The sequence below is a fragment of the Apium graveolens genome, chromosome 5 (genome assembly GCF_009905375.1).
Source record: "Apium graveolens cultivar Ventura chromosome 5, ASM990537v1, whole genome shotgun sequence".
NCBI lineage: Eukaryota > Viridiplantae > Streptophyta > Magnoliopsida > Apiales > Apiaceae > Apium > Apium graveolens.
In genome coordinates, this window is record NC_133651.1 from 169747067 (window position 1) to 169761817 (window position 14751).

The 14751-nt window shown below is 36.7% G+C and overlaps 1 non-coding gene across 1 annotated transcript; it reads left to right on the plus strand.

The window, feature by feature from the left end:
• Positions 1-13903: 13903 nt before the first annotated feature.
• LOC141663254 (small nucleolar RNA R71) lies at positions 13904-14010 on the plus strand. Its single transcript, XR_012551332.1, has one exon. It is a non-coding gene; the product is annotated as a small nucleolar RNA R71 (small nucleolar RNA).
• The last annotated feature ends 741 nt before the right edge of the window (positions 14011-14751 follow it).

A 14751-nucleotide genomic window follows, 5' to 3' on the forward strand; every position in this document is an offset into this window, starting at 1 on the left:
CTTATAAAAAAACAAAAAAACAAAAAAAAACATGAATACCGCCAGCCATAACCCCACTACCCACATTTTTCCTCTTACAAACTATCCACAACCCCACTCCTATTCAAATTCTAAACCTAAATCCTACCCTATATATACACACAACCCATCCATATACACTCCCATATACTTTCAACATCAAAACTCTCTCCCACACACAAAACACAAATCTCAAACACTTATTCTCAATATCAATGGCCCCAAGAGATCTCAAACTGTTGATAGCAGTAGCACCATTCCTACTGCTGATTCTTCGAGGGTACTGCTGCGAGGCCCCGATTGGTGGATAGGGCTGCTGATGAGAAGTATACTAGGCTTCTGACTAAGCCGATTCTGAAGGAGAGGCAATTCTCCGTGTTATTTGGCAGCGATAAAGGAAGCCCGAGGAGGAGAATTGGAATGAAAAGACCCCCGAGGATTTTGATTTAGATTTGATTGTTGCTACTCTCTGTCAGCCGGGCACGGTGTGGAAGTTTAAGACAGGATCTAACGAGTATCGTTCTTTTCCGGCTGTTGCGATGAACATGTATGCCCGTGCATGGAATGCCTTTATTTGTGCTAATATTTTATCGTCTTCGCATGCTCATGAGGTTACAGTTGAGAGAGCCAGGTTATTATGGGGGATCTTGAATGAGGAGTATTATGTGGACCTTGGTGAGTTCATCTAGCAAGGGATTTTGAAGTTTTTGAGGGGGAGGATGCAAAGCAACATCTCTTATGCCTCTACTGTCATGAAGCTATGCAGGGCAGTTGGAGTCCACTGGCCTTCTTATAAGCAGTTGTAGATGCCTGCCACTCCTATTGATTCATCGATGGTGAATGCAATGCAGGAATGGACGGGTGGAGAGCCCGAGGAGCATGGTTTGGGATATCATCTTCCAGGAGGACGTCCAGCAGCTGGTGCTACGATGGCTAGGCCCAGTCAGGCTCATGACGAGGCAGGTTCTTCTATAGACCAGGGAGGTGCTGGTTCAGGGATGGCTGATGCCCAGTATAGGAGGCTATCGAGGAGGATGGATGCGATGTACGAGTCGCAGAGTAGGTTTGCTCAAGAGCTCACCCTAGCACTTGGGACTGCTTTCAGAGGCCTTGGAGCTGACATCCAGTGGCCCATTTTTTGTGAGAACTCTGCTTATCCGCCTCCTGGCACTCCACCCTCTAAGGGTGATGAGGATGATTTCTCTAAGTAGGTATACCCTGTGTTCCTTTCTACTACCTTCACTGGGGACAGTGAAGATTTTAAGTTTGGGGGTGGTAGTTAAGGAGCATATTTGTGTGTGTCATGTAGTTACATATTCATGATAGTTTAGTTCATATAGTTGCATATTTTTTCCATAGAGTTTTTTTTTTATTTTTTATAGCTTTGTGTGTCATGTCATTTAGCTCATGCATATACCATGATCCCTTTTGTGTTGCTTTACCGATTGATTTGTGATATTGATGCGAGTGTAGTGATAGCGTTAGCGTAATGTTGAATCTTGTAGGTTGACATGCATGCTAGAAACACTTGTAATTTCACTAAATCTTAGAGTATGCTAAAGGACTAGATTGTTGTCATGGTTTGATGGTTTTTAAGGTTAATCTATTGATTATGTTTAGAATTTATGATAGGCACTTAATGATAAAAGGCATGAAAAGATAAAAATTAGAGTGAAAATTGGAATTCATTGCTAGTCGTGGCTAGGCGTCAAATGGCTAGTAGCTGGCTCGTATTGTATGCGAGTAGTCTAGGGTTGAGCAAGATGGAACGAAACGCACTTGCTCAGAAATTTGAAAAAAATTCAGAAAGAAAAAAAAAAGAAAAAAAAAAGAGAAAAAATATATGGTTTAATGCATAATTGATCACGAGTGAGCTCTTTTGTATTCGAGTTATTAAGTTCTTAGGGGACTTTATGCCTAGTGACCTAAGGCTTTTATAGTCTGGGATCTGCTAACCTAACGCTCGTTAAATGGATGCCATTGCATAAGTCTTTTGTGGACCTCACTCATTGCACGATCGAATAAGCATTTGTTTATTGTGTTGAATAAAAGCATGATTCTGTAATAAGCTCTAGTGATCTTGAAGTGTTATAAGTCATTTTGTGTCTAGAATTTATTCTTTGTATAATAATGTGATTGCCTTGAGGATAATTGAGGTATGATAATTAATCTAGATTCGAAGCATATCTGTTAAGCATCCGCACACACCACGTTTCTAGTTGTATGTTAGCTTGTGTGATTTGATTGACCTTTAGTCGCCTAATTGCATTTGTTGAGATGTCATGTGTTGGTTGGTTCAGTCATCGCAAAGGGGGATCTCTGTATTTCATGTAGTTTGCATTTATGCATTTTTTATTTTGTTTTTGAGTCTGTGACGCTTGAGGACAAGCATCGATTTAAGTTTGGGGGTGTGATAAGTGGCATTTTATACCACTTAGAATGTCTTATAATGGCTTAAATTGATATTTTGGAATCAAGTATTTTGTGTATTTGATGCGCTTTCGAGTGTTTTTGCATTTCAGGGGGTAACTTGCGTATTCAGGGAGATTTCATCAAAATAAGCCTAGGGAAGTACTTGGGATCAGTCTCGAGGGAATGTGCGAAGAATTCAGCAAAATCGGGAGCAGGAAAACATTTTTTCCAGAAGCCTGCTAGGCGCCCGCCTGGGATCTAGATTGCCCATCTAGGAAGCTGGGGCGGCCGCCCGGAGTCGGGAATTTTAATTCTGATTTTTATTAAGTCATGTTCTACTGGACTTCTGAGACGGCTGATTCTTGTGGACTTCTATATAAGTAATCTTCAGAGACGTTTCACAAAAGGAAGTATTCATCAAGAAAGGAGCAAGGAGAGAAGAAAAGAAGACCATTTTAGCACACCGCAATGAAGAAGATGAAGCATACGTTAATTTGTGATTCTTTTATTCATTGTAACAGTGGATGCTAGTTTTCTTTACTTTGAACCTATTTACTCTTGTGACGTACTCTGGTTTTAATAAATAGTTAGTTAGTTTACATTGTCGTTTTATTATCATGTTTTCATATGAATCCATGGTGACGATGAGTTCTATCATGGGCTAATCGTGATCATGGGGTCGTAGCGGATTTACTATGGATTTCGTTAGTTAATTGTTTAATACCTTGGTGTCTGATGATTGTATGATATCTAGTATAGGCTGTGCTTATTCGTCTTATGTGCGTCGCAAACATATAAGATAGCTTGTTAATATCTTGTGAAGCGACAGTAAATCTTGAGATTTAGAACTTGCCATGCTAGCATAGGTTCATGTATTGTATGCATGATTAGTGGGTAACTCTAACCGTTTTACTTGCCCTGTGTAATCATATTAAATAACTTGCGCTTAAATCGTTATGTTGTCAAATTCTGTAGACATATAGGGTCTCAACATAATTGATGCATATGCAACTTCTATCTTAATTGTAGATGTTTGGTAGAATGGTACTAGTACAACTAAAGTTGGCTTTTATCAGTTTCGTGTTGTTCGATTAATATCATCACCGTTACATGCTAAGGGTAATAACAATGACTATTGAATGAAGTAATAATGAAGTTATGATCTCATGTGTGTTTAATATTGTTAATTTAAGTAATAATTTAAGTGTTTTATTCTCGTAGTTAATTATAGTTAATAATTAGTTAATCAACCTTAAGTGTTATTGTCTTGACATTGAGAAGTAATTATACATTGGTTAGTGAGTGTTAATTAAATATAATTAGTCTGAGTCTATGTGGGAATGAACTAGAAATCATTATATATTACTTGCGAACGCGTATACTTGTGTGAAATATTAGCGCGTGTTTTGTGCCTAACAAAGGGCTTAAGCTCAAGAGTAGGAGCTTCCTCAATAGATGGCTTGAGGCGCTTAGGAGCTTTGTTCAACTCCTCCATTCCCAGAGATTCAAAAGGCATATCAATCTTTCTCTTCCAGGGAGAAGCATTCAGAAATTGCAACTGCTTATCCCCTTCATCATTATCACTATCAGAATTCCCCAACAAGGCCTTCTCTAAGGCATCAGACCTTAGCAATTGATCAAGTTCTGAAGTAATCGCGGAATTAACCAACTCCACTTTTAAGCACTCCTCATTTTTCATAGGGAACTTCATGGCATTAAACACATTAACTGTTATATCCCGATCCATCACTCGCATGGTGAGCTCACCTTTCTGTACATCTATCAAGGTTCGGCCACTAGGCAAGAAAGGTCTTCCAAGATTATGGGAATCTTCTTATCCTCCTCGAAATCAAGAATTACAAAATCAGCAGGGAAGATGAGTTTATCCACCTTGACCAAGACATCCTCCACAATACCTCGCGGATATGTAATAGAACGATCGGCCAACTGTAAAGTCATATAAGTAGGCTTTGGATCAGGCAAGTCCAACTTCTTGAAGATTTATTAAGGCATCAGATTGATGCTAGCTCCCAAGTCACATAGACACTTGTCAAATGACACCTTTCAAATTATGCATGGAATAGTGAAGCTTCCCGGATCTTTAAACTTCGGAGGCAACTTCTATTACAGCACAACACTACATTCCTCTATGAGAGCAACGATCTCTAAGTCATCAAGCTTCACCTTCCTAGAGAGAATACCTTTCATGAACTTCGCGTAACTAGGAATTTGCTCAAGAGCTTCAGTGAAAGGTATGTTGATGTGAAGTTTCTTGAACACCTCCAGAAACTTCTCAAACTGCTTATCCATCTTTTTCTTCTACAGCCTCTTAGGAAAAGGAGGTGGATGATGAAAGAGATATGTCCTAAGTCCAATCGTGTATGAGGATTTAGGAATAACTTTTATGTAATCTTTTTTGATTTCATTGAAATTAATAAAAGGCTTGTTTTGTTTTTATTGCGGGCTCTATCTATTTAAATGTTTAAATAAAATATACCACAGTTTAGAGTAAAGCTTTTTATGGATTGTGATGAGATCATAATCATGAGACCTAAAAGATGATAACTCTAAACTTAAATAGTTCCTGGTCGTAGGATTACTAACTGGTATTAATAATCCGCAAAGATCGGTACATACTATGCTTACTTCATTATGAAGCATGTCTGTTATCATAGACATTTGTGTGGTGACACTATAGCTAGTATGTAGGTGCTTATTATAGAATAAGTTCACTGAACATGACTCACACAGATGAACAACTGATGGAGTTCACTCACGTGTCAGCAGTTGTTCACATAGTGATAGTTGTACAAGTATCCTTAGACTTGACATCATAGTCATCTTGTGTACACTGAACTATGCTTTGGTTTAGTTCTTACTCTCAAGGGACAATTATAAGGGCTCTACTGGGTATAGGAATTTGTACACGAAGATAGTGTATGATCAATAAAGGATCTACCCCTTCCAGTGAAGGAAGAGAATGTTCAATGCTGATCCACTTATGTTAGTTCAGGAATCTCTAGCCAGAGTGAATGAAATTAGAAAGGAGTTTCTAATTTACATTAAATAGAACTAAGCATAGTGAATGGGAAAGCAAGTGATTAAATAAGATAGGCTTGACACAAGTTCCATGCCTTGTATTTAATCGTGACATTGTAGGGTAGAAGGAATTAATTGTACGGTAACTACTCACTGAATAGGTTCTTAGTATTCTAAGCAGTGAATTCGTATTATCCGGATAGTCGCGATATGCTGAGAAGTATCCCTCACGATGTAGAATAAATATGATTAATTAATTAATCATATTTAATGAATTAGAGAATTTATATAAATAATGATAAAATAGTTTTATTATTATTTATTTCTACTACCGGCTTAATATTGAACCTACAGGGTCACACCATAAAAGAGAATGATTTAATGGTGGAGAAATTAATTAATAATGCCTGATAATTATTTATTTATGAAATAAATAATTAATTGGAAAATTTAATAATTAATTAAATGAGATTTAATTGATTATAAATTAATTAAGAAAAGGTTCTTAATATTATTAATTAAGAATTTATTTTTAGAAATTAAATCAATTGAGGGAATTATTTCTAAAGAGTTTAGAAAAAGGATTAATAATTAAAAGGTGTTTTAATTATTAGTAAGAATAATAAAGGGTTAATAATAATAATATTAATAATTTTATGGGAATAATAAAGGGTTAATAATAATAATATTATAGACCCTATTTTTGCCTCAACCACAAAGATTTACAAAACTATAATTCTCTCCATCTCCTTCTCCTTCATTACATCGTTTTCTTGGTGGATACCGGTGGAGTGCTTTACACTTGAGGAGCAGCTGCTAAGGATCTCCGTTCATTGTTTTTGGATCGCCATTAAAGACCTCCATCTTTCCATTAACGTAAAGCTTCTTAAGGTAAACATACTGAACTACGAATTAAATATTATTTTTCGCATGGATCCTGCGGAGGGTTTTAGTTTTTTTTAAGATTTAAATTTACGTTTTCACTGCGTTTATATGCTAAAAACCCTTCAATGGCATCAGAACTACTTGTGAAAAGTTTTTAATTCGTTTATGTGTTTAACTGTTTCCAATATATGAGCATGTACGTGATTCGCCATGATTTGATGTTGATATAATATGCTTATATATGTATGGTTTTGAATATATGATATTCATGTGAGTTGTATAATCATAAGATGATTATGTAATCTGTATATATATTGATATATACATGATTTATGTTTGTTCTAATTATGAGAATCATATTAGATACGGATTCTGAATTGGCTGCTACAGATTTGCTGAAATCTGGGTCTGGTGTCCGATTTACGCGAACGAATACCCTATTCCATAGGTAAACGAGCGTCTGAACAAAACTGATAGCTAAAGAATCAACGACTCGTCTGCAAGGCATTTGACGTCGTTTACTGCCCGTAAACAGTGATTCTTGTTTTTCTGATTTGATTCTGATTTTTCTGATTTTTGTCATATTTTCTTTTTATGATTAGATCATGGATAATATGATATGTTAAGATCAGATTATGTGTTTTAACATGCTTTTATGTGTTGTATGAGCATGGTGGATGGTTATGGCCTTTCAACCTTAATGTAATGGTTTTGGTTTTGGTTTTAAATACGACTTGTATGTCGTCAATCTTTGTAATCATAAATCTCGAATGTAACTCGAGTTATTCTTGTAAGTTCATTAGATTAGTTTTACTTTCAATCATGTAATATAATTGAAGACTCAAGAAGGCTATCCAATGGAGGTGATACAAAGAAGAAGACGAGGCATACAAGAAGTCTAAACAAAGAAGAACACTTATGTAATAAGTAGTTGTATTTATTTCCATCACCATATTAGATTGACCTTGATCTTTATCATGAGCTTGATAAAGATCACATAGGATGGGGCCATAACCAAACACATTTACTTTAATGCACTTTACATTTACTTGTTTATTTAATTTTATATATGAGATATATGCCTATGTTTACCATGCGACGATAGATTTAGGTGAACTTAAATCAATATAAGGCGTGCTCTAGAAAATCTAGAATAGGAATCGTTTCTTGCCTTAACAATAAATATTATGAATACGATCATGAGATTCTTGTGTTTATGAAACACGTAATTGAATATGAATTTTCAATATTGAGAGAAAGGATGATACTGTCAACAACAGATTTCTATCTGTAAGAAAGGGTTATTAAGTGACGTCTCTTGACAATGCTCCACCCGATCTGGGAATCATCTGATTATCAATTATTTATTTGAAATATTTAATTTAAAAGGAAGAATATCTTTATAATATGATTATGATTATAACGTAATATAATCCCTCTAAAATTAAATAATATCAAGTAGTAATTGGCCAATGACACAACGGGCTTGTGTCAGTCATAGCCTTCCAACATGGTAGAAAGTGGTTCTTATTTTTAAATCATTGTTGTTTCATGCTACAGCCGAGGGCTTTGATTTCAAAATAAGAAATACTTGTCTATTACATAGAGATGTGTACATTGAATTAGAATCTAAAGGTCGGTACGTGCTACAATAGTGGGCCGTTGGAGATTGATTCAATTGTACGAAATGTTGGGTTAGACTTGACTTAGAATATTGAGTTTGTCGTGCCACAGCCGTGACTCAATTATTCAAGAGGCTAAACTTATATTAGGGAATAACATAAGATGTAATTGACAAGGGTTGTCTGCCTATTGAACATCACATGACGTTTCGTGCCACAGCCGAGGTTGTGTGATGGAATGTAGGATCCCTATTCCCACTAGCATTATGAATGCTTAATTTTCACTTAGGGGGTTGAAAAAAATTAGATAAACTAGTGGGAGACACTTATGAATAAAGACCCGATTCATATAGTGTTTTGAAATGAAATTGAATATTTGCTAAGTGTTGTTATGTGTTTATCATTTACAGATTTACTATATTCGTCATGTCTTCTGCACTATCACTCCGGAGCATACTAGATGCTCAAAAGTTGACTGGTCTTAATTTAGCTGTTTGTTTTCACTGTAACAAGTTGGGGCACTGGAAGAGGAACTGCAAGGTTTACCTTGCAGCATTGAAGAAGAAGAAGGGTAGTAAAACTACCGCTTCTGATTCAGGCATGTCATGATCAAAGTTAATATGTCACTAGGTCAAATTTCTATTTGGGTATTAGATACCGCCTGTGGTTCTCATATTTACAATTTGTTGCAAGGACTAAAGGGAAGTAGGACTCTTGAAAAAGATGAGGTGATTCTACGTATGGGCAATGGCGCAAGGGTTGCGGCCATATCTGTAGGATCATTTAGTTTACATATGCCTACGGACAAGAATATTATTTTGAATAATTCTTATTACATTCCCTCTATTGTGAGGAATATTATTTCTATTCCTATGTTGGATGTGGATGGTTTTTCATTTATTATTAAGAATAATGAATGTTATATCCTTAGAGATAATGTTTTTTTTGGACGTGGCATTTTAAATAATGGTCTGTATGTATATAACGTAGAGCATGATTTACTTCAGATTGAATAAATTAATAAAAGAAAACGAGATGATGAAAATCTGACCTATTTATGGCACTGTAGGCTAGGTCATATTAGTGAAAATAGACTGCGGACATCGCATAAGGAAGGGTTACTTGACCCCTCTGATTTTGAATCATATCCTATATGCGAGTCTTGTCTATTGGGTAAAATGACCAAATCTCCATTTAGTGGACATGGAGAGAGGGTTGCAGATTTGCTAGGATTGGTACACACAGATGTATGTGGACCAATGTCTACGCAAGCCATGGGTGGATTTTCGTACTTCATTACTTTCATAGATGATATATCTAGATTCAGATATGTGTATTTGATGAAACACAAGTCTGAAGCCTTTGAAAAGTTCAAAGAATATAAACATGAAGTGGAGAAACAAACCAAATATAGTATTATAACTCTTCGATCAGATCGAGGTGGTGAATACTTGAATGGAGAGTTTCTAGATTATCTCAAAGAAAATGGTATAGTCTCCCAGTGGACTCCTCCATATACTCCACAGTTAAATGGGGTATCTGAAAGGAGAAATCGAACTTTGGTAGACATGGTTCGGTCCATGATGAGCTATGCGAATCTTCCAGTATTCCTATGGGGTTATGCATTGGAAACCTCATCATATTTACTGAATAAGGTGCCTTCCAAATCTGTTCCTCAAAGACCATATGAGATATGAAAAGAAAGGAAACCGAGTCTTAAACACGTTAAGATTTGGGGATGTCCAGCTTATGTCAAGAAAGTTGACCCAGATAAGCTGGAATCTCGATCCGTAAAATGTAATTTTATGGGATATCCTAAAGAGACTTTGGGGTATTACTTTTACACCGATCATCGGGTGTTTGTCTCCAGACATGCTACCTTCTTGGAAAAGGAGTTTATCCTTAAAGGAAACAGTGGGAGCAAAATTGAACTTGATGAAGTTCAAGAAGCACAAACTACTACGGATCAAGTGGAAACACTTATTCAGACTGAACAACCTTCTGTGGAACAGCCCATTCGTAGGACAGGGAGAGTGTCTCGCCAACCTGAGAGGTATTATGGCCTTGTCATTGAGAATGACAATGAGTTTTCACTCATTGATGATGACGACCCTGTGACCTATAATGAGGATATGAGTAGTGTTGACTCAGAGAAATGGCATAGTGCCATGAAATCCGAAATGGAATCTATGTATACCAACCAAGTATGGACTCTGGTTGAGGCGCCTGAAGGTGTTAAGCCTATTGGGTGCAAGTGGGTATACAAAAGAAAGTTTGGAGCAGATGGCCAGATGGAGACCTATAAGGCCAGGCTCGTGGCAAAACGATTTAAACAAAGGCAAGGGATTGACTTTGATGAAACTTGTTCGCCTGTAGCCCTGTTAAAATCAATTCGGATTTTGCTTGCGATTGCTGCTTACTACGACTATGAGATCTGGCAAATGGACGTGAAAACGGCCTTCCTCAATGGGGAACTTGAGGAGGAAGTGTATATGACACAGCCAGAGGGTTTTCTTTCCAAGGGAAATGAACACCTAGTGTGTAAGCTGCTGCGAACCATATATGGTTTAAGGCAAGCTTCTCGTAGATGGAACATCCGTTTTGATGAGACAATCAAAGAGTTTGGTTTTATCAAAAACATAGATGAACCATGTGTCTACAAGAAGGTTAGTGGGAACGCGGTAACATTTTTTGTATTGTATGTGGATGACATACTTCTTATAGGAAATGATATACCGATGCTACAATCAGTCAAAGTATGGCTATCAAAGAACTTCACCATGAAGGACTTGGGAGAAGCATCCTACATTCTCGGTATGAAGATCTATAGAGATAGATCTAGAAGAATGAAAGGTCTTACCCAGGGTACATACATCCAGAAAGTGCTTAAAAGGTTTAGCATGGAAAACTCCAAAAGAGGTCTCATACCGATGAGCCATGGAGTGTCCCTTTCCGAAAAAATATCTCCAAAGACACCCGAGGAAAGAGAGCGTATGAGTAAGATTCCTTATGCTTCAGCAATAGGATCTATCATGTACGGGATGTTGTGTACAAGGCCTGATGTTGCTTATTCAATTAGTGTGACGAGCAGATATCAGTCCAATCCAGGTGAAGACCACTGGAAAGCAGTGAAAAACATCCTTAAATACTTGCGAAGGACTCAGGACATTTTTCTTATTTTTGGTGGTGAATCTGAGTTGAAAATAGAGGGTTATACTGACTCTAGTTTTCAATCAGAAAGTGATAGCAAATCCATGTCAGGGTACGTGTTTACTCTGAATGGTGGTGCAATTCAGATTGTTGAAAGAGGAGATGTCAACGTCGAGAGAGTTGACACACATAACAACGTAGCAGACCCACTCACAAAGCCACTTTCTCAGAGTCACTTTGATCGTCATAAAGACAAGATGGGTATTAGATACCAGAGTGATTGGCTTTAGTACAAGTGGGAGATTGAAAGAGATATGTCCTAAGTCCAATCATGTATGAGGATTTAGGAATAACTTTTATGTAATCTGTTTTGATTTCATTGATATTAATAAAAGGCTTGTTTTATTTTTATTGCGGGCTCTATCTATTTAATTAGATATACCACAGTTTAGAGTAAAGCTTTTAATGGATTATGATGAGATCATAATAATGAGTCCTAAAAGATGATAACTCTAAACTTAAATAGTTCCTGGTCGTAGGATTACTAACTGGTAATTAATAATCCGTAAAGATCGGTACATACTATGCTTGCTTCATTATGAAGGATGTCTATTCTCATAGACATTTGTGTGGTGACATTATAGCTAGTATGTAGGTGCTTATTATAAAATAAGTTCACTGAACATGACTCACACAGCTGAACAACTGATGGAGTTCACTCACGTGTCAGCAGTTGTTCACATAGTGATAGTTGTACAAGTATCCTTAGACTTGAGGTCATCATAGTCATCTTGTGTACACTGAACTATGCTTTGGTTTAGTTCTTAGTCTCAAGGGATAATTATAAGGGCTCTACTGGGTATAGAAATTTGTACATGAAGATAGTGTATGATCAATAAAGGATCTACCCCTTCCAGTGAGGGAAGAGAATGTTCAATGGTGATCCACTTATGTTAGTTCAGGAATCTCTGGTCAGAGTGAATGAAATTAGAAAGGAGTTTCTAATTTACATTAAATAGAACTAAGCATAGTGAATGGGAAAGCAAGTGATTAAATAAGATAGGCTTGATACAAGTTCCATGACTTGTATTTAATCGTGACATTGTAGGGTAGAAGGAATTAATTGTACAGTAACTACTCACTGAATAGGTTATTGGTATTCTAAGCAGTGAATTCGTATTATCCGGATAGTCGCGATATACTGAGAAGTATCCCTCACGATGTAGAATAAATATGATTAATTAATTAATCATATTTAATGAATTAGAGAATTTATATAAATAATAATAAAATAGTTTTATTATTATTTATTTCTACTACCGGCTTAATATTGAACCTACAGGGTCACACCATAAAAGAGAATGATTTAATGGTGGAGGAATTAATTAATAATGGCTGATAATTATTTATTTATGAAATAAATATTTAATTGGCAAATTTAATAATTGATTAAATGAGATTTAATTGATTATAAATTAATTAAGAAAATGTTCTTAATATTATTAATTAAGAATTTAATTTTTAGAAATTAAATCAAGTGAGAGAATTATTTCTAAAGAGTTTAGAAAAAGGATTAATAATTAAAAGGTGTTTTAATTATTAGTGAGAATAATAAAGGGTTAATAATAATAATATTTTATGGGAAAATTTTCAGCTGAAAATTTTGCCTAAAAATATACTATTATAGACCATATTTCTGCCTCAACCAAAAAGATTTATAAAACCCTAATTCTCTCCATCTCCTCCTCCTTCATTACATCGTTTTCTTGGTGGATACCGGTGGAGTGCTTCACACTTGAGGAGCAGCTGCTAAGGATCTCCGTTCATCATATTTGGATCGCCATTAAAGACCTCAATCTTCCCATTAACGTAAAGCTTCTTAAGGTAAACATACTGAACTACGAATTAAATATTATTTTTCGCATGGATCCTGCTTCCTTCTGCACTTCTTCTTCTTCAGCCTCAACTTCAGATTCTGGAGTCTTAGCTTTTTCAGGATTTGCAACCTTCCCAGACCTCAATGTATTTTCTTTAACATGCTTCTTAGCTTCCTTCTTGCCTGGAAGTTCTGTATCGCTTAGAAGTGTGTCAGGTTGATGATTCAGTAATGCATTAGCAATTTGCCCAATCTGATTCTCCAAGGTCTTGATAGACACAGCTTGGCTCTTGCATATGAGTCTTAACTCCTCCAATTCAGATTTTTCATTAGCTTGCGGTAACTGCTGAAGTTGAAGTTGTTGCCTAGGGGCATATTGCGGTTACTGAAAACCAGGAGGGTTATGCTGCTTTGCCGTGTATGGATGATAAGATTGTTGCACCACATTCTGATTGTTACTCCAGCTGAAATTAGGATGATTGCAGTTATTTGGATGATAAGTGGCTGGAGCTTGTTGCTGTGATCTCTGAAAGTTGCTTACAAATTGAGCTGATTCGCTAGAAATAGCACATTGCTCAGTTTCATGTGCCCCGCACAAAGCTCACAAACACTAGTGATTTGATTAACTCCATAATTAGCCAAAGAGTCCACTTTCATCGTCAAAGCTTGAAGTTGAGCAGCTATAGCAGTAGCTGTATCCACTTCCAGAATTTCTGCGACCTTGCCTTACAATATTCTTTGCGTAGAATTCTGGTATTCATTAGCTGCCATGAGCTCAATCAACTCATAAGCTTCAATATAGCTTTTGACCCATAAGGCTCCACCAGATATTGCATCGAGCACAGGTCTAGACTGAGTGCCTAAACCATTATAGAAACAGTTTATAATCATCCAATCAGGCATGCCATGGTGTGGGCACTTCCTTAGCATCTCCTTATATTGATCCCAAGCCTCACACAGAGATTCTCCAGTTTGCTGAGCAAACTAATTAAGAGCATTTCTGATTGCAGCAGTCTTTGCCATAGGAAAGAATTTTAGTGAGAAACTTTTGAGCTAGATCTTCCCATTTGGTGATAGACCTTGGTAGTAGAGAATGTAACCATCACTTTGCTTTATCCCTTAGAGAGAATGGAAAGAGTCGCAGCTTGATAGCATCTTCAGTCACCCCATTGAACTTGAAAATGTCGCAGATCTCGATGAAATCTCTGATGTGCATGTTGGGGTCTTCTGTAGGAGAACCCCCAAACTGAACCAAGTTCTGTATCATCTGTATCGTGCTCGACTTGATCTCAAAAGTGTTAGCTGAGATGACTGGTCTAATGATGCTTGACATAATATCATTGATCTTAGGCTGAGAATAGTCCATCAGAGCCTTAGGATTTTCTGTTTGATCTCCCATCACTACTAAAGCTGTTTCCTCGACTTTCTCTTCGTCCTCAAAAACTTCCCTTCGAATCACTATAGTTTCTCTTACGAGCCCGCGAACGCGTATGCATACACGCTCGCTAGAGTACCTGAAACATGACAAGGAAAAGAGTAAGTAAGTAAGTAAGTAACAATTTCTGAATCAATGAACTTTAACGATCACTGATGACAAACACATAAACTAAAAGTTAACATCGTGTCCCCGGCAGCGGCGCCAAAAACTTGTTAGTCGCTAAGCACGCACTAATAATACACACAAGTATACGCGATCGCAAGTAATATAGAATTATTTCTAGTTCATTCCCACAGAGACTGGTTTAGGTT